Below are 19,356 nucleotides of genomic sequence, written 5' to 3'. Positions count from 1 at the left end.
GGGGTGATGTACATCACCCCTTCACCAACCAAATCCACTCTAGGTTTCTACATTAAGAGAAATCAGAGATGGAAATTCTGTGGTGTTCAAATGAACTTAATGGATTTTGAAAATTCGAAGCTCAAGAATGTTACCTCTATACAGAGGACTTTAGATCACACAACAACAGCAAGAAATAACCAGTATATGAGTAGATTCGAAGAAATTAAAATGTGAGGTAAACCTCTTATTTGCAGAGCTTGAAGTCACAATTCCTTGCTACGGATGCTTGCAGTTTGTTCTTTAGATCAAAGAGAAGAAGGCTAAGGAACTTTAGATCTCAGAAAACAATCGAGGTAATTGTGTTGATTCTAAGTGTTGGCAGCAATTTTGGTAAAACAAAGAGTGTTCACAAGATGTCATGTGTGATGTCTTAACATAAGATATCCTATGTACCTGCTGGAGTTTAAGAACATGTGCATGCATGATTGTTTCAGAATGCCACATACAATGACAAGGCTTTTGATATGGATGTACCTGCTGGAGCTTAAATGAAAGACATGTTCATGCAGGATTGTTTCAGATGACATACACAATCTCATGGCATCTGATATGGCTGTACCTGCTGGAATTTATAAAGGGAATTGTTGGATTATGCAGGATTTTTCCAGGATGTCAGACCCGATGTCATGACATCCTGTACACAGAACATTCAGTATGAATGTCTGGTGTTTTGTGATTGCACAATTCATGGCAATCTTTGGATGATTGAAGATATGGCTAGCTGGTGCATTCAATCATGGATTACAACCAGATTTACTTATTTTCCAAGTCGATCTATACAGCTGTTATAAAAAGATTTGATTGGAAAATAGATTTAGGGTTTTCAAGATGTCCAAGCCCAGCTGGAAGCTTCTATAAAAAGGGACTTAGAAAACCTGTTTGAACATAAAACCAAAACTGCGCGAAATATAGAGAGAGAGCTAGGGTTTGTGTCTGTTTAGTCGTAAGACTTATAGGTCATTCAAGTCATCAATTGATGATTGAATTGGACTGATTTGGGGTTGTAATTTGTCACTCTAAAGTTGTTAAGCAAGAGTGTGTGTCTACTTGATCAAAGTTGTGAAGCAAGATCAAGTGTGTGTCTTCTTGATCAAAGCTGTGAAGCAAGATCAAAAGTGTGTCTTCTTGATTGAAACGGTGAAGTATAATCAAGAGTGTGTAATTGAAAAGTATTTTCTTTTCACAAGGGATTGTTGTTTAAAATCACTGTTGTGTGATTGTAAGGGAATTGAGTGGGTTCTCATATCTAAGAGTTCTTAGGTAGAAGTTGCACAGGTAGAGATTAGGTGATAAAGACTGTAACTTGTTGAAGTGTACGGAGAGTCTTTGGACTAATTCTATTTTAGTGAATTTTGTTCCTGGCTTGGTAGCCCCCAGACGTAGGTGAGTTGCACCGAACTGGGTTAACAATTGCTTGTGTTATTTGCTTTACCATTCTGTTTTTGTTTATCCATTGTGTTTTACCAGATATTAGTGTCGTGACATTACCTTCGACATCTTATATCTGATAATAGAATTTCAATTGGTATCAGAGCAGGCATCCTGCTCTGGTTCTGGGTGAGATCTAGGGGCAATACTTTCTAGTACAATGGAGAGAGACGGAGGATCTGTTCATAGGCCACCACTTTTGGATGGTTCTAACTATGACTATTGGAAACCTAAAATGGTAGCGTTTCTGAAATCCCTTGATAACAAGGCTTGGAAAGTTGTGCTAACAAGATGGGTGCATCCTGTCATTACTAAGGAAGGAGAAGCCACCACTGAGAAGAAGCCTGAAGAACAATGGTCCAAGGAGGAGGATGATCTTTCTCTTGGAAACTCTAAAGCCCTGAATGCAATATTCAATGGGGTAGACAAGAATATTTTCAGGCTGGTAAATAACTGTGAAGTGCCCAAAGATGCTTGGGACATTCTCAAGACCACTCATGAAGGCACCTCTAGAGTAAAGATGTCTAGACTTCAACTGCTCACCTCCAAGTTTGAAAATTTAAGGATGAAAGAAGATGAAAACATTCATGAATTTCACATGAGTATCCTTGAGATTGCTAATGCTTCAGGAGCCCTGGGAGAGAAGATGATTGATGAAAAACTAGTAAGAAAAGTACTTAGGTCACTCCCTAAGAGATTTGCAATGAAGGTGACTGCTATAGAAGAGTCTCAAGACATCTCTAACATGAGGGTAGATGAGCTAATTGGATCCCTCCAAAACTTTGAGATGGGAATAAATGATGGAACTGAAAAGAAAACCAAGAGCATTGCTTTCATATCCAACACAGAAGAGGAAAACAGTCAAGATATGGATAAAGAATGGGCCAACGAAGTTGCAATGCTGGGGAGACAGTTTAACAGATTGTTAAAGAAAATGGATGTAAGATCCAAGGCAAATGTCAAGAATATCTCATCTGACATCAGCGATGAAAGAAGAGTAAGGCCAGAAGAGAAGCCCAAAGAAGGAAAAGAAGTAAAGTGCTATGAATGTGATGGGTATGGACACATTAGAACAGAGTCTGGAACCTACCTCAAGAAGCAGAAGATGAGTCTTGCTGCCACCTGGTCAGATGAGAGTGTACAGAGGAGGCTGCAAATCTTGGGATTGCTTTGACAGGAAGATGAGGATCTGATGAAGACTCAAGTGATGGTGAAGTAACCTTTGAGGATTTGGCCTCTACCTACAAAGAGTTGTGTCATAAAAGTGTAGAGCTGAGCAAGCAGATTTTAAACCAGAAGAAAGAAATAACTCAACTTGAAAATGAGAAGGTAGAATACTTGGAAACCATCACCAAATTGAAAACAGAAGTTGTGGGTCTGAAGGACAAGCTAGATGAAAGTCAACAAGTTGAGAGCCAGAAGATAGTACAACTGGAGAATGAAAAGGTAAAACAGGTTGAAACCATCTTCAAGCTAAAAACTGAAGCCATGCTCCTAAACTCAAAACTAGAAGAGACAACCAAGTATGTAAGGATGCTAAACAATGGATCTGACTCCTTAGACAAGATTCTCCAATCTGGACTAATCACAGGAGCCAAATCTGGAATAGGATACCATAAATCTAAGGCTGAAAGTAGTTACACTGGTTGCAAACCTCAAGCTAAACCTAAATACAGCAAGACCAAGAGCAGTCCTAAGATGTCACATCATATGTCACATCATCAGAAGAGAAAACAGCAGAAAGGCAAACACCAAAGATGGAGATGTCATTACTATGAGAAATTTGGACACTCAAGGCCCTTCTGCTATAAGCTACATGGTTACCCTACCCCTGTTCATCAACAGACTCACTATCAATCCAGACCCAAACAACACAGGCCTATCAACAAGAAGCAATGGGTTCCTAAGACTAATGTTACAAGTCTAACAGCTCACAAAGAAGAGTGGTATTTTGATAGTGGATGCTCTAGACACATGACTGGAAACTCAGACTTGATAACTGATCTTCACCCTCATGACTTAAGCTATGTAACCTTTGGTGATGGAGCAAAAGGTGAAATAAAGGGGATAGGCAAGCTTGAGTGTCCTGGAGCTCCTAAACTTGACAATATTCTACTGGTGAAGAGCTTGACTTCAAATCTAATAAGCATCAGTCAGCTAGGGGATCAAGGTCTCAATATCATCTTCACTAAAACTGAATGTATGATTGTTAACAAAGACAGTGAAGTAATTATGAAAGGAATCAGGACCAAAAAAACAACTGCTACATGTGGAGCTCTCAAATGGATGACCCCTCTAAGATGAGTACAGCTGCAAGAAGAATCTTCAAGGGAAAGGAAAAATGTTAGACAAGGATGCTAAGACCTAACCTCAAGGAAGAGAAGGTCATGATGGCCCAAACACCTGAACATATGACTGGTGGTATGAAGTCTGAAGGTAGTGAGAGCTTTGCTGGAACTGAGACATAAGGGACTATGTGTGCAAAGAAAATTGAAAAGATATCAGATGAAAGCAACAATGCTCAACCAGGTTGGATGAAATTACTGATAATTATATACAATGTCACACTCGATGCTATGACATTGTATTATGACAACCTGTATGGTACACCTATGTCCAAAGACCATATTCAGCACAGCTGGACCAAGTACATTATTTGCTTTCATCACTCATGTAGAAAATATGTGGAAAACAAACTCATAGTTCTACAACATGAAATGAAACTAACCAACAAGACTGCAAGGGATTTGTATGATGTCCAACTGAAATATGAAAAGGGAAAATTAGGGGCTTGGTTTCTTGAGAAAATATGGAAATTAATGTGGAATGGAAAAGGTAACAAAATTATTGTCTGCCCAATGAAAAGAAAAAGCCAAATTAATAATGAATCATCTCCTAGTATTGGAAATAGTATCTATTTCATTTGCACGCTCTGCCTAAACACAATTCTTTCCATCTTCATCAAACTACTCAGAGAACATATGCTTGGGCAAAGAAAGCTTTCTCAAAAGTTCAACAACATGTCTCAACATCCATCAACATCTAGCTCAAAACCCTTTCATACTAGAACTTCCTCCATGGAATTTTTAGATGAAGATTTGATGGACGTGACTCCTCTGCGTATGATACCAGGTGACGTTCCAGGCTCCCCCTCCATGGCTGGAGCTAAGCAAGGTAACACTCCCAAAAAATCGCCTGATAAAGAGGACATGCACTCTACTGATCGCATCATAAGAAACCTAGTTACTAGGATACTGAATGAAGAGCATGGAGTCAAGGACATTTTTACCCCTCTGTCCAGAAGGGACCCCTCTCCTGAGGTGGAAACCCAAGCTGAGAAAGATGATGACCCATCTAAAACAGAAAAGGAAGTAGCTGCTGAGGCACTATGTTCTCTTGGAAAAAACTTACCTAGTATGTTCCCTGATACTGCTCAGGAAATTGAGGAAGAAAGGTCTGAGGAAGAAGATGACACGTTGGTCAATCTTGTGAAAACAAGTGTAGCTAATAGACTGAGAAAAAGGAAGAGTATGGCTGAGATAAGGACATGTAGGAAAGAGAAAAGGGTTGCTGGTATAGATCCCTCCAATCTTGGAGTAAAGTAGACGTCAGGAAGAAGAAAGAAAGTGAAAGTTCTGAATCTGATGAGGATGTCGAATACGATGTCTCAGACATCCCCCCTGTTAAAAGGAAGTCTGTAAAGAAGTCTCCAAACAAAGTGGCTGCTATTCATCTTGACAATATCTCTTTTCACGTAGAAGGTGGTGTTGCCAAATGGAAGTTTGTGACTCAAAGAAGGGTAGCAGTTGAAAGAGAATTAGATAAAGAGGCAAGTGAAGTAAAGGAAGTCATGGAGTTAATTAAGGCAACTGGTCTTATGAAAACTGTGACTGCTCTGCCTCAGTGCTATGAGGGGTTGGTCAAAGAATTCATTGTGAACATCCCTGAGGAGATTTATGAAAGAAGCAGCAAGGAGGGCTGCATAGTTTTTGTAAGGGGTAAGTGTGTGAAACTTTCACCTACCATCATCAACAAGTTCCTAGGGAGAGGAACTGATAGAGGAGTAGATCTAGAGACCACGGACAATGAGGTCTGTAGAATTATTACAGCTGGTCAAGTTAAGGAATGGCCTAGTAGGAAACACCTATCAGCTAGTAAGCTCACTATTAAATATGCCATTCTGCACAAGATTGGTTCAGCAAATTGGGTACCTACTAATCATGTCTCTACCATCTCCATTGCCCTTGGAAGAATCATTCATGCAATTGGAACCAAGATAAACTATGATTTTGGGAAATATATATTTGATCAAACCATCAGACATGCTTCTACAAATGCTGTGAAGTTACCTATTGCCTTCCCTTCCCTTATGTGTGGGATTATCCTTAGCCAACAACCAGGGATACTCAATACAAATGACATGCCAAGCAGAAGAAAAACCCCTCTATCCATTCATTATAAGCTGTTTGAGGGAAGTCATATAAATGATGTTGTTATGACATCTGACAGAAGAGAGCCTGCATCTCAAGGAAGCCTAATTGATCAATTGAAAGATACCTGCAAGGAATTGGAGAATGGTATGAAGGTGGCCAAGGCAAGAAAAGAAGCTTTGGAAGCTCTTATTTGTAGCCTGGAAAAAGAGGAGTTATAGAAGGCTGGTAAGGATTCAGATGCAAAAACACAATCCTTTGATAGCTCTGAACGCTCTGATGGCTCAGAAGATGAAGAAGAAGGTGAAGATGATTCTTCTTCTTCTGATTAATGGTTCCTGACTGAATTGAAGACTGGGAGGTGTGTTGGAAAGTGTGGTGGAAGCCAGTGCTGTTTGGAAGGCTGATGTGTTTACTGTTTTTGTATTTTGTGGCAGTCCTTTTGATGCCTGTTTTGTAATATTTAGGGCTCTTAAAGAGTTCCTTGGATTTGTTCATTGTCTCAGCTATCACAGCTGTGTATAATGGTGGTGTGTACTTCCTGAATATTTTGTTTTAACATGCTTAATGTTATAACATCTGATCTAACATTCTCTGCTAGGCTAATAGACATTTATTTTGTCTCATTGGTCACCTTTGGTCAATTTTGACTAAAAAGGGGGAGAAGAAGTACCCTGGTGCATGGTGCATTGGTGTTGATGTTGTAGCAGATGTCAGTATGACATTCTGGCTGGTACAGGTACTGGAGTTCAGTAACTGTTATGGTTGTTGCATGCACAAATTTAGGGGGAGAAGAAGTACCCTGGTGCATTGTGCATTGGTGTGTCTTACTAGTTGCATCCATAACTAGTAATTCTGTTGTTTGTTGCACAGTTTTAGGGGGAGGAGAAGTACCCTGGTGCATATGTGTATTACTAATAGCCATAGCTAGTAATTGTTTTGCTTCTGCTGCTGATTAAACTTCTGTTATGTTGTTTAACTGCTGATAGTTTGCCTTGTGAACAAAAAGGACAAATATATGTTTTAGCCAAAATTTGCCAAAGGGGGAGTTTATTGATTCTAAGTGTTGCCAGTAATTTTGGTAAAACAAAGAGTGTTCACAAGATGTCATGTGTGATGTCTTAACATAAGATATCCTATGTACCTGCTGGAGTTCAAGAACATGTGCATGCAGGATTGTTTCAGAATGCCACATACAATGACAAGGCTTCTGATATGGATGTACCTGCTGGAGCTTAAATGAAAGACATGTTCATGCAGGATTGTTTCAGATGACATACACAATGTCATGGCATCTGATATGGTTGTACCTGCTGGAAGTTATAAAAGGAATTATTGGATTATGCAGGATTTTTCCAGGATGTCAGACCCGATGTCATGACATCCTGTACACAGAACATTCAGTATGAATGTCTGGTGTTTTGTGATTGCACAGTTAATGGCAATCTTTGGATGATTGAAGATATGGCTAGCTGGCGCATTCAATCATGGATTACAACCAGATTTACTTATTTTCCAAGGAGATCTATACAGCTGTTATAAAAAGATTTGATTCGAAAATAGATTTAGGGTTTTCAAGATGTCCAAGCCGAACTGGAAGCTTCTATAAAAAGGGACTTAGAAAACCTGTTTGAACATACAACCAAGGCTGAGCGAAATATAGAGAGAGAGCTAGGGTTTGTGTCTGTTTAGTCGTAAGACTTGTAGGTCATTCAAGTCATCCATTGATGATTAAATTGGACTGATTTGTGGTTGTAATTTGTCACTCTAAAGTTGTTAAGCAAGAGTGTGTGTCTACTTGATCAAAGCTGTGAAGCAAGATCAAGTGTGTGTTTTCTTGATCAAAGCTGTGAAGCAAGATCAAGAGTGTGTCTTCTTGATTGAAACGGTGAAGTATAATCAAGAGTGTGTAATTGAAAAGTATTTTCTTTTCACAAGGGATTGTTGTTTAAAATTCACTGGTGTGTGATTGTAAGGGAAGTGAGTGGATTCTCATATCTAAGAGTGCTTAGGTAGAAGTTGCACGGGTAGAGATTAGGTGATAAAGACTGTAACTTGTTGAAGTGTACGAAGAGTCTTTGAACTAATTCTATTTTAGCGAATTTCCTTCCTTGCTTGGTAGCCCCCAGACATAGGTGAGTTGCACCGAACTGGGTTAACAATTGCTTGTGTTATTTGCTTTACCATTCTGTTTTTGTTTATCCATTATGTTTTACCAGATATTAGTGTCGTGACATTACCTTCGACATCTTATATCTGATACCAGAATTTCAAATTGAATTCTAGATCTGAAAATTGAGAGAAAAATTAGTGAGTTCCTTTGGTGTGAGGGTGAGGGTTCAATTGCACAGCATTTAGGGCGCCTTCAGGTTAGTGAAATGAAGAGCAATGGCATTGTATTTATAGGAAAGGCAATGCTGAAATGCATGATCACAACTTTGCATGAATGGAAAGGGCCTCCATGCATGGGCCTGTACAGGCGCATGGAGGGCCCAATTCCACTTGGATTTGGCAATTGAACATAAGCATATGCAAACTGGACGTGCAGGTTATGTCGTAATGGCTCATGCAATGCAAATTAAATGATTTTCAAAAATTGCACCATTATGTTCAAGTCTTCGAAAATGCCATGTCCAAACTTGAAACATCACCTCATGAGTGATGGTTGGAAATGTTTTTGCATGAGGATCATTTGTTATGTTGATAAAAACTCCATTTGAGCCTTGGAAATTGATGAAAAGTGGTCATGAAGTGTAGGGTGCAAAACATGTACATGTGAGATTTTCAAAAATGGTCAAAGTTCAAGCCCTTCTATTTCAATGATGCAAGCTCCAAATGACGAAATCTTAAACATCAAAGTTGTATATATTTTCAAGACAATCAATTTGGACTTAAAGTTTGCATTATTTGGATTTTGTATGAAGAAGTTATGGCCACTTGAAGTTGGACTTTTTCACATTTCAATGCTTTTAGTCCAAAGTGACCTATAATGTTTTGCATTATCACATGTATTTCTTTTAGAATTTTGAAATTTTTCTCAACATAATATTTAAGTAGACATATTAATATTTCCAATTCATTTTATCCCACCTCAAAATCATGAAAAATGAATGAGTTATGTCCTTGGGAAGTTGACCCAAAATTAGGGTTTCAGTCAAAATGACCTATAATGTCTTGGAATGGATGATGACCTTCCAATATTCAAATAAATTTTTGATGAACATGAAAGTTGTTCATATTGTTCTTAAGAACATTTTTACTCTTGGGGTCATATCCATTTGACAAACACATAAAAAGTTAGGTCTCAGTATATTTCAAAATACTTAGATGAATTGACTTATCAACTTCTCAAGTCCAAACCTCATGTCTTGATGAATTGATGATTGAGTACACTCAAATAGGTTCAAATATGCATGAAATGATGAATTAAATAACTTCCCTTGATTGCATTTGATCATGGGTTAAGGTTGCTTCATGAGCAAGGCACAGTTGGTACATAGATGAATTAGGGTTTCCTTGGGAAACAAGCCTCAAGCCCCTTGATTTGCTTTGATCAAAATGGTGAATTGAGATACTAGGGAGGTATATTTGATGGATGAGAGCTTTGGGAACCATTGCCATGCTTGCTTTCATCTTCTCTTGGCCATATCAATGCACATAGGATCTCCTAGATGCTTTGGATCTTGTGACTGCTCAAGCTACAAACAAAAGATTTTAGTGACATATTTTTGTGCTTTTGGTTAGTGAATAAAATGAGAAAAGCAATAATATACAATTAAAGCATGCTTGGTGATCTCAAAACAACTCACAAAAGTTCCCACCCAAAGGTAAGGAGCCAAGATGTTATGATCCTTGAGGCAATATGCAAATTGTTAAATGCCCAAAAGTGCTTATTTGAGCTATCATATGTGGGCATCTTTCACTCTTTTGCCTTGCTAAAATTGTCAAAATCACATTTGTTTTACATGGAATGCATTACATTGATGAACAAGCTTGGTGCCTTTGATGTGTGTGTTATTGTGCAGGAAAGGCATGAATTAATTGATAATAAAGACACAAGAGAATTGGCAAAGGAACCAAAGCAAGCAAGCATTTCATCTGCCTGCTCGCTAGGCGAGACTGTGGCGAAGAATGGGTTCGCTAGGCGAGCTCCTGGCGAACAACTCCAGTAAATTGGCAAATTAATTCGCTAGGCGAGCTCATGGCGAAGTTTGCAGCGAATTCATTCTGTTTTGGTGAAAAGTGCAGCCAACACTCACTCGCTAGGCGAGGCTCTAGCGAGTCCCCAGCGAGCATTCCAGTAGCAAAACCTCTCAACCTCGCTGGGGCGAAGGTTGAGGCGAGTCCTTCGCTAGGCGAAGGTATGTTCGCTAGGCGAACATCACAGTTCACCAAGGCCCTGTTTTCTCTGGGCGCAGGGGCTTTTTGTGCTCATATTTGACCTTCGCTAGGCGAGCCATTCTGCTCGCCTAGCGAACATGACAGTTCTGCACTTGTCTATAAGTAGCAGGTGCCACTTTTGGGCACCATACCTCATTTTTACCAACTTTTCCATTTTTTGTACTTTCTCCTAGATATTTTACAGCATTGTTTTGTGGGAGCTTTTATGCCCTAATTTCATTTCTCTTCATCTAGCAACCATCTTCCACAAAAAGAAGGTGGATTCCCATCCAACTTCGATTATTCGACTTGGATATTGATCAACCCTCTTTCCTTACTTGCCGACCAAGCTACCATGAAAATGAGTAGCTAAGTCTCCATTTGTCAAGGTTAGATGTAGGTGATTTCCAAGCTTTGTGTGTAAATGTAAGTATCCTCATATGTAAACTCTTTAACGGTAAATATATGATGAAAACTTTGTTTCTATTTAAAACTCTTTGTGTTGGTATTTGATCGAGAGATGTTTATCGATTCTTGACCTAGGTTTTCATCCAAACTTGTTTGTTAGCTAGAGATAGTAACGAATGATTTTGTTCACCATAAGGTTGAACCAAAAAGTTGTCATTTTGATAGATTGTGTTCGAGAGAAACAATGGATCAAAATGGCAAAACTCACAATGGGTGTTCGAGAGAAACGCATTGAGAGGACCTTGTGAAATAATTTATCATCTAAAGGAGTTTATAAGATTGTTGACCGAGCAAATACATGCAAAGCAAATGTAATCATTGAAACCTAACTTTGACAATATTTCTCATATTAATCAAAACATAACTTTTACCGCAATTAATTACTTTGTATGCAAGATAACTTGATTAAAACCAAAACCCTAGTGTTACATTAAGTTAAGATTAATTCAACCATTGAACGGCAGTGATATCTTACAATCTCTGTGGATACGATAACAAAAACCCGACACTTAAAAACTGTCTCAACAAAATGGCGCCGTTGCCGGGGATTGTAAATTGATATTGCGAGCATCGCATTGGTTGTTTAAGTTTTAGCTTGTGAATTTTTGACTTGTGCTTGTAATTTGTTTGGTTTAGTGTGCAGCTTACGTTTTATGCGAGGGAAAATCCCTGTGGACGAACTTCTTTTTGATCCTGAGATCGAGAGAACCGCAAGGAGGCTCAATAGCAAAACAAGACGTAGGAGGCAACAGGCTAGACAACGCCAAGAGCAAGGGGAAAGTTCTTCGATCACAAATCCACACCCATTCATACCAAACATGGAGCCACAACCACCACCACCGATTTCTACTCCATGTATCAACAGTCCAAGGAACACTGCTCAGTTTGCCAACCACACAGGAAGGCAAGCTGAGATGAAGACGGGAACTCTGAATTTATTGTATGGGAGTCCATTCACCGGAATGGACCATGAAGACCCATTTGCTTTTCTCACAAAATTTTATGAGATAGCATTGGCTGCCGGAGTGGATCAGGCTCAGGAGCTTCCGTTGTTCAGACGATTGTTTCCCCACGCTTTGCTCGGTAAAGCAAAGGATTGGTATCTTGATCAAACACCTGCCGTAATGACCGACGGGAATGTGTTAGAAGAGAAATTCATTGAAAGATTTTTCTCTCATAACCGATTCATGGAATCAAAGACGGCCATCTCGGTGTTTTCTCAAGGAACCAGTGAATCGTTGAATGAAGCGTGGGAGAGATTCAAGTCCATGCTAAGGAAATGCAAAGGGCATGGATTTGATGAATTAACTCAAATCCATATCTTCAGAAATGGACTTCAACCAAACTGTAAGACGTTGTTGGATGCCACCTCGGGTGGCTCGTTGATGTCAAAAAGTGCCGAAGAAGCCACAAACATTATCAACCGTATGGCTTTGAATGATCTTCAAAGTCAAAGTCGTGGAAATTCTTTGAAGAAGGCGGGAGTGCTTGAGTTAGGGACGAATGATGCCATACTTGCCCAAAACAAGCTCATCTCACAACAAGTGGAACTCTTAACGCAACAAATCAAAGAGTTAAGAGAACCGTCAAAAGCTAAACAAATAGCTTGTTGTGAACTTTGTAAAGGTGAACATGACACCGGATTTTGTCCACCTCCCGGTTTTGACGAAGTAAATTACATGGCCAATCAACGGGACTATCAACCAAGACAACAACAACCTTATCAACCGCACCCTCAACAACAACAACAACAACAACAACAATTCCAAGGGAACCAAGGGTTCCAACCTAGAAGCAACTATTATCATAACCAAGGTTATGGAGGTGGTTCTTCTAACCGTCAAAACCCTCCCCAAAATCCGTATCAACCTCAACAACCGCCGGTAGTCAATTCTAAATTGGAAGAGACATTGACGCAATTCATGCAAATGTCAATGGCCAATCAAAAGAGTAATGACGCGGCCATAAAAAATCTTGAAACTCAAGTTGGGCAACTTGCCAAGCAACTAGCTGAACAACAAACCGGTCCTTCTTTCTCGGCTAATACGCAAACAAATCCTAAGGAGCATTGTAAGGCGATTATGACGAGAAGTGGAAGGGAGTTGGGTAGTGAAAATGAAAAAAGAGTGGAGAGTAAAAAAAGAGAGAAAGAGAAGGAGATTGAGGAGGAAATAGTGGATGAAAATGTTGATGGTGAAGTAGGAGTATGGAGTGATGAGGAAGTAGTTGAAAATAATAAAAATAATGGTGAAGTTGAAAAAGAAAAAGGTGTGGAGATTGAGGAAAATAAAAATGATGAGGTAATAAGGGAGGTAGTGAAGAAGCCTAGATGGAAAAGTGCTAGAATTGCAAAGGGAAAGGAGGTAGTGAGCGCTACTCCGGTCCAAAATCTTCCTTACCCTCATGCTCCTTCCAAAAGGGAAAATGAACGGCATTACGCCCGGTTTATGGATATTTTTAAGCAATTACAAATTAACATTCCGTTTGCTGAAGCTTTGGAACAAATGCCAAAGTATGCCAAATTCATGAAAGACATACTGACTAAAAAGCGGAGGTATACGGAACCGGAGACCATCGTCCTTGATGCGAGCTGTAGTGCCATCATTCAAAGGACGCTTCCTAAGAAAGAGGTTGATCCGGGAAGAGTTACATTGCCGGTTAAAATTGGTGATGTGTATGTCGGAAAGGGACTTATTGACTTGGGGTCGAGCATAAATCTTATACCTTTGTCAATTATCAAAAGGCTTGGCAACATCGAGATTAAGTCCATCCGAATGACATTACAATTGGCGGATAAGTCGACGACCCATCCTCATGGCGTAGCCCAAGATGTGTTGGTGAAGGTCGACAAATTCTTTTTCCCGGTGGATTTTATTGTAATTGATATGGAGGAAGATGATGATGCTCCGCTCATATTGGGACGACCATTCATGAAGACCGCAAGAATGATGATTGATGTCGATGACGGTTTAATGAAGGTGCGGGTTCAAAATGAGGAGGTCACATTTGATCTATTCGAGGCGATGAAGCATTCCAAGGATCGAAATGATAGCTTTCGCATCGATGTGATTGAAGACGCTATTATGGAAGTTTCAAAGCATATCCACGAGATATCTCCTATGGAGTTAGCTCTCGACGACTCATTGGAGGTTTTCACTGTTGAGGAGGAGCTAGCTCTTGAGGAATGCTTAAAGGAACTTGATAGCTTGGAAGACCTACAACCGTGGGAAGTAGAGGAAGAAAATTTGAAGAAGGAGGTAATTGACGAGAAAGCGCCAATTGAATTAAAAGAGTTACCTTCGACTTTGAAATATGTGTTTTTAGATGAGACCGAGGCAAAGCCGGTCATCATAAGCAACCTTTTGACCAAAGAAGAAGAAGCCCGTCTAATCATTGTGCTAAAAACCAATCAAGAAGCTATGGGTTGGACTCTTTCCGATCTAAAAGGAATTAGTCCATCCTATTGTATGCACAAGATTTTGATGGAGGAGGATTTCAAGCCGGTAGCTCAACCACAACGCCGCTTAAATCCTACGATGAAGGAGGTTGTAAGGAAGGAAGTGGTGAAGCTATTGGATGCAGGAATGATTTACCCGATCTCGGATAGTCCGTGGGTTAGTCCCGTGCACGTGGTTCCGAAGAAGGGTGGAATGACCGTAATCCGTAATGACAAAGACGAATTGATCCCGACTAAAGTTGCAACGGGGTGGAGAATGTGTATAGATTATAGACGGTTGAATACCGCGACTCGTAAGGACCATTTTCCACTCCCATTTATGGATCAAATGCTTGAAAGACTATCGGGCCAACATTACTACTGTTTTTTAGACGGCTACTCCGGGTACAACCAAATTGCGGTTGACCCGGTTGATCATGAGAAGACGGCTTTCACGTGTCCGTTTGGAGTGTTCGCATACAGAAAAATGCCTTTTGGGCTTTGCAATGCGCCGGCGACATTCCAACGATGTGTCCAAGCTATTTTTGCCGATCTGATAGAGAAAACAATGGAAGTCTTCATGGATGACTTCTCGGTGTTTGGTGGGACGTTTAGTCTATGCTTGGCAAATTTGAAGACGGTGTTAGAAAGGTGTGTGAAGACTAATTTGGTGCTAAATTGGGAAAAGTGTCACTTTATGGTGACCGAGGGGATTGTGCTAGGCCACAAAGTCTCTAAAAGGGGGCTTGAAGTGGATAGAGCTAAGGTTGATGTAATTGAAAAATTACCCCCTCCGGTCAATGTGAAGGGCATCCGTAGTTTTTTGGGGCACGCGGGGTTCTACCGGCGCTTCATCAAGGACTTCTCAAAGGTGGCTAAGCCTTTGAGCAATTTACTCGCCAAAGATCAGGTATTTCTCTTCACCGACGATTGTTTGCAAGCTTTCGAGGTTTTGAAAGAAAAATTGGTTACCGCTCCAATAATAGTCGCTCCCGATTGGAATGAAAATTTTGAACTAATGTGTGACGCGAGTGACTATGCCGTTGGAGCGGTACTTGGCCAAAGAAAGGACAAAACTTTTCATGCGATACATTATGCGAGTAAGGTTCTTAACGAGGCTCAAATAAATTATGCCACGACGGAAAAAGAACTACTCGCAATAGTGTATGCGCTAGAAAAGTTTAGGTCCTATCTTATAGGGTCGAAAGTCGTTGTGTACACGGACCACGCGGCGATTAAATATCTGCTAACCAAGCCGGATTCGAAGCAAAGGCTCATCCGTTGGATCCTCTTGTTACAAGAATTCGATGTCGAAATCAAAGACAAGAAGGGGTCGGAAAACTTGGTAGCGGATCATTTATCCCGCTTGGTGAATGTCGAGGTTACCGCATCTGAAAAGGAAATCCGGGAAGAATTTCCTGATGAAAAATTGTTTAAGGTTCAAGTTAGGCCGTGGTTTGCAGACTTTGCAAACCACAAGGCTAGTGGTTGTGTGCCGGCCGACCTAACTTCGAACCAAAAGAGGAAGTTCCTTTCGGATGCGAAGTATTATGTTTGGGATGACCCATACTTGTTTAAGTTGGGTAGCGATAACCTGTTAAGGAGATGCGTAACTGGTGATGAAGCCCAGAGCATCCTTTGGCATTGTCACAACTCGCCTTATGGCGGACATTATAATGGGGTTAGAACGGCCACTAAAATTCTTCAATCGGGATTTTATTGGCCAACTATTTTCAAAGACGCACATACCCATGCGCAAAGTTGTGACAGTTGCCAAAGAAGTGGTGGGATAGGTAAGAGAGATGAGATGCCTCTCCAAAATATCCAAGAAGTGGAAGTGTTCGATTGTTGGGGCATAGATTTTGTTGGACCTTTCCCACCCTCTTACGGGAATGAGTACATGCTTGTAGCTGTTGATTATGTCTCTAAGTGGGTTGAGGCGATTGCCTCACCTCGGGCGGATGCCAAAACGGTGATAAATTTTTTAAAGAAAAACATCTTTTCCCGTTTTGGAACCCCCCGAGTGTTGATTAGTGACGGAGGGTCACACTTTTGCAATGCACCTTTGGAAACAATTCTAAAACATTATGGTGTGTCGCATAGGGTGAAAACTCCGTACCACCCTCAGGCTAACGGGCAAGCGGAGGTCTCTAATCGAGAGATTAAGAGAATCCTAGAAAAAACCGTGTCTAATTCTAAAAAAGAGTGGTCCCAAAAATTGGACGAAGCATTATGGGCCTACCGTACGGCCTTTAAAGCTCCAATTGGCCTAACTCCGTTTCAATTGGTATTTGGTAAAACTTGCCATTTGCCGGTTGAATTGGAGCACAAGGCCTTGTGGGCCCTAAAATTTCTAAATTTTGAACATGAGTTGGCCGGTAACAAAAGGAAAGTACAACTACTTGAGTTGGAGGAGATGCGCAATGCCGCATACCACTCAAGTTGGTTGTACAAGGAAAAAGCAAAGAAATATCACGACAAGAAGATCCGAACCAAAGAATTCGTGCCCGGACAATTGGTCTTATTGTTCAACTCCCGGTTGAAGTTGTTTCCCGGGAAGTTGAAATCAAAATGGTCCGGGCCATTTCGGGTGAAAGAAGTAAAAGAATACGGGGCCATTATCATTGAAGACATGGACGAGAAAGACAGTTGGACCGTGAATGGCCAACGATTGAAAGTGTATCTCGGCGGTCATGTGGATCGCGAGAGTTGTGCTCAGCCACTCGATGCTCCTCTGTGAGCATCGCACCGTCGAGCTTAGCCGACGTTAAACAAGCGCTAGTTGGGAGGCACCCCAACATTGTAAGTATTATTTTGTTTTATGTTTAATGTTGTAGTGAGAACAGTGTGCTTATTCAGGCTGGATGACAAGCAAGTGCAGCATTTGCAAATGCACTTGCTGTCATGCTCGCTTGCAGCTCGCTAGGCGAGGCTGCAGCGAGCGCGCTCGCTGACTGCTCGCTAGGCGAGGCAGTAGCGAGCGCACCAGTACTGTTCTATTTAAATACCTCAGCAGAGCAGTTTTGCCCTTACCCTAAAAAAATCGTCTGAACTGCTCTGCTGAAGATTTCGTGCGTGGCTTCTCAAAATCTCTCCTTTGCATCTTTATCAACAACTCTTGTGTGTCGGTCGATTGCAAACTCTCCTAACTTCTCTTTTCCAAATCCGTATACCTAAAGGTTTGCCCTATTACATGTTTCTTTTTATTGCACTATTAAGTTCCAAATTTGAATAGCAAATAGGATAAGTGTGGTATGGAAACCTTGAAGTTGCATGTATTATTTTGGGAGTTTGCAATGTTTGTACATTTAGGTTTTCAAATTGGGGATTTAGGATTACTTTAGGTTTTGCATGCAATTAGCCAATCCCCAATAGCATAGAACGATTCATTGTTATTAAAAATCATTAGGTTCTGTGTGGGAACCATTAGAGTACGGGTTTTGGGAAAAACATCTTTGAAAATGCAGAAAATCCCAAAACCCGTAAGGTTCGCTAGCAGCTCGCTAGGCGAACCTGGGGCGAGCGTTCGCTGCAACTTCGCTAGGCGAAGCAGCAGCGAACATGACAGTATTTTGATTTGTGTTTTAATGGCTAATCTGTGTGTTGGTGTGTGTTGTTTCTTTGTATCTTTTGCAGATGGAGTCTCGATCTGGCGCTGGTAAGAAAAGAAAGGGAGCTGCAAATACTTCCAGGACCGTGCCGATTCAATTCGATACCTACAAGTTTGTCGGTCCAAAACAGGCTGCACGGTACATAGCTTTGGAGAAGCGTAAAATACTTCCTGAGAGGCGTTTTCTGATCAACCCACAAGGCACTTACAGAACTTTCACCGGGTTGATCGACGCCAAGAAGTGGGATAGGTTGATAAGTCCCTTGGAACACTACGACATTGCTACAGTGCGGGAGTTCTATGCTAACGCACTGCCCGACGACGACGAGCCCTTCACTTGGGTTTCTAGAGTTGCCGGGCGTGAAATTCCTTTTGACCGGGATGCGATCAACCGAATCCTAGGGGAACCGCTCCAGCTGGGAGCTGATCAGAGAGACCAGTACCACACCGACCTCAGACTTCATCGAGATGTCGCTGCCATTACCGCCGACCTGCTTTTACCTGGGAGATCGGTTGAGCCGAACCCATCTGGGGTTCCTGTGAGATATCACCGGGAGGACATGACTCCCATGGCTCAGCTGATCCTACTTTTGGTTTTGACCAATATCCAGCCCAAATCACACACTTCTACTGTGCCGATCCCAGTGGCACATTTAGTCCATTCCATCCTCACAAATGTTGAGATTGATGTGGCGAGGATAATCGCCAACGAGCTGAAGACCGTCGTCGAGAGCGGGCTTAAGTCAGGGGCTCGTGTTAATTGTCCCTTGGCTTTCCCGTGTTTGATTATGAGCTTATGTGTTCAGGCTAGGGTCCGGCTTCCGTCTCGTGGGCAGGTTCGAATCCCGGCACCTATTGATGATAGGTATGTGGCTAAGTATTGTAGAGCTAAGACTTCTGGTGGCAGTGCAGCCTCAGGAAGTACTCGGGCTACTGATGGTCCTAGTGCTTCTTCTCCCGGACTTGATCCGTACCTGAGGGCTGTTTGTGACTACAGTTTTGAGTGGATGGCAGCATCCCAACGAGCTATGATTGATATGCATAACAGTATGCAGAGGTTGGAGCTGCAAGGTAATGACCCCTCCGGTGCTCGAGCATTGTTAGCGCGTGAGCAGTTTATGCTTAACGCTAATTGGCCTGTGGACAGGCCAGTCTATGGTGAGGGGGTGGACGCTGAAGCTGAGAATGATGATGATGTTGATGATGAGGCTACCGGTTCTGAGGCCGGTAGCGAAGAGGAGTCCTGAGCCCTTTGTGGGTTAAGTTTTTGTATTTGTATTTCAGTTTTTATTATGTCATTTCCATTTGTATTTTCGAATTTTGTATTTTGACCATGGGTTGTACTATTGGGGTGTTTTGTCCCCCACGAACAAATTTTTATTTTTCAGTTAATGTTATTTAATTATGTTTTTAATTTTGTGTGTTTAATAAATTTTTGGTTGAATGAGTGGCAAACCCTTCTAGATTGGTTGCTCCTCAAGAAGTACCCAATGAAGGTGCATCCGAGCTTGGATGGCAATGATAAGAATAACAAGTGAATGAAGCCAAGGTACATGGTTACC

This window comes from Lathyrus oleraceus, chromosome 7 (assembly GCF_024323335.1).
Source record: "Lathyrus oleraceus cultivar Zhongwan6 chromosome 7, CAAS_Psat_ZW6_1.0, whole genome shotgun sequence".
Classification (NCBI taxonomy): Eukaryota; Viridiplantae; Streptophyta; class Magnoliopsida; order Fabales; family Fabaceae; genus Lathyrus; species Lathyrus oleraceus.
Note: the sequence above shows the minus strand (reverse complement) of the source record.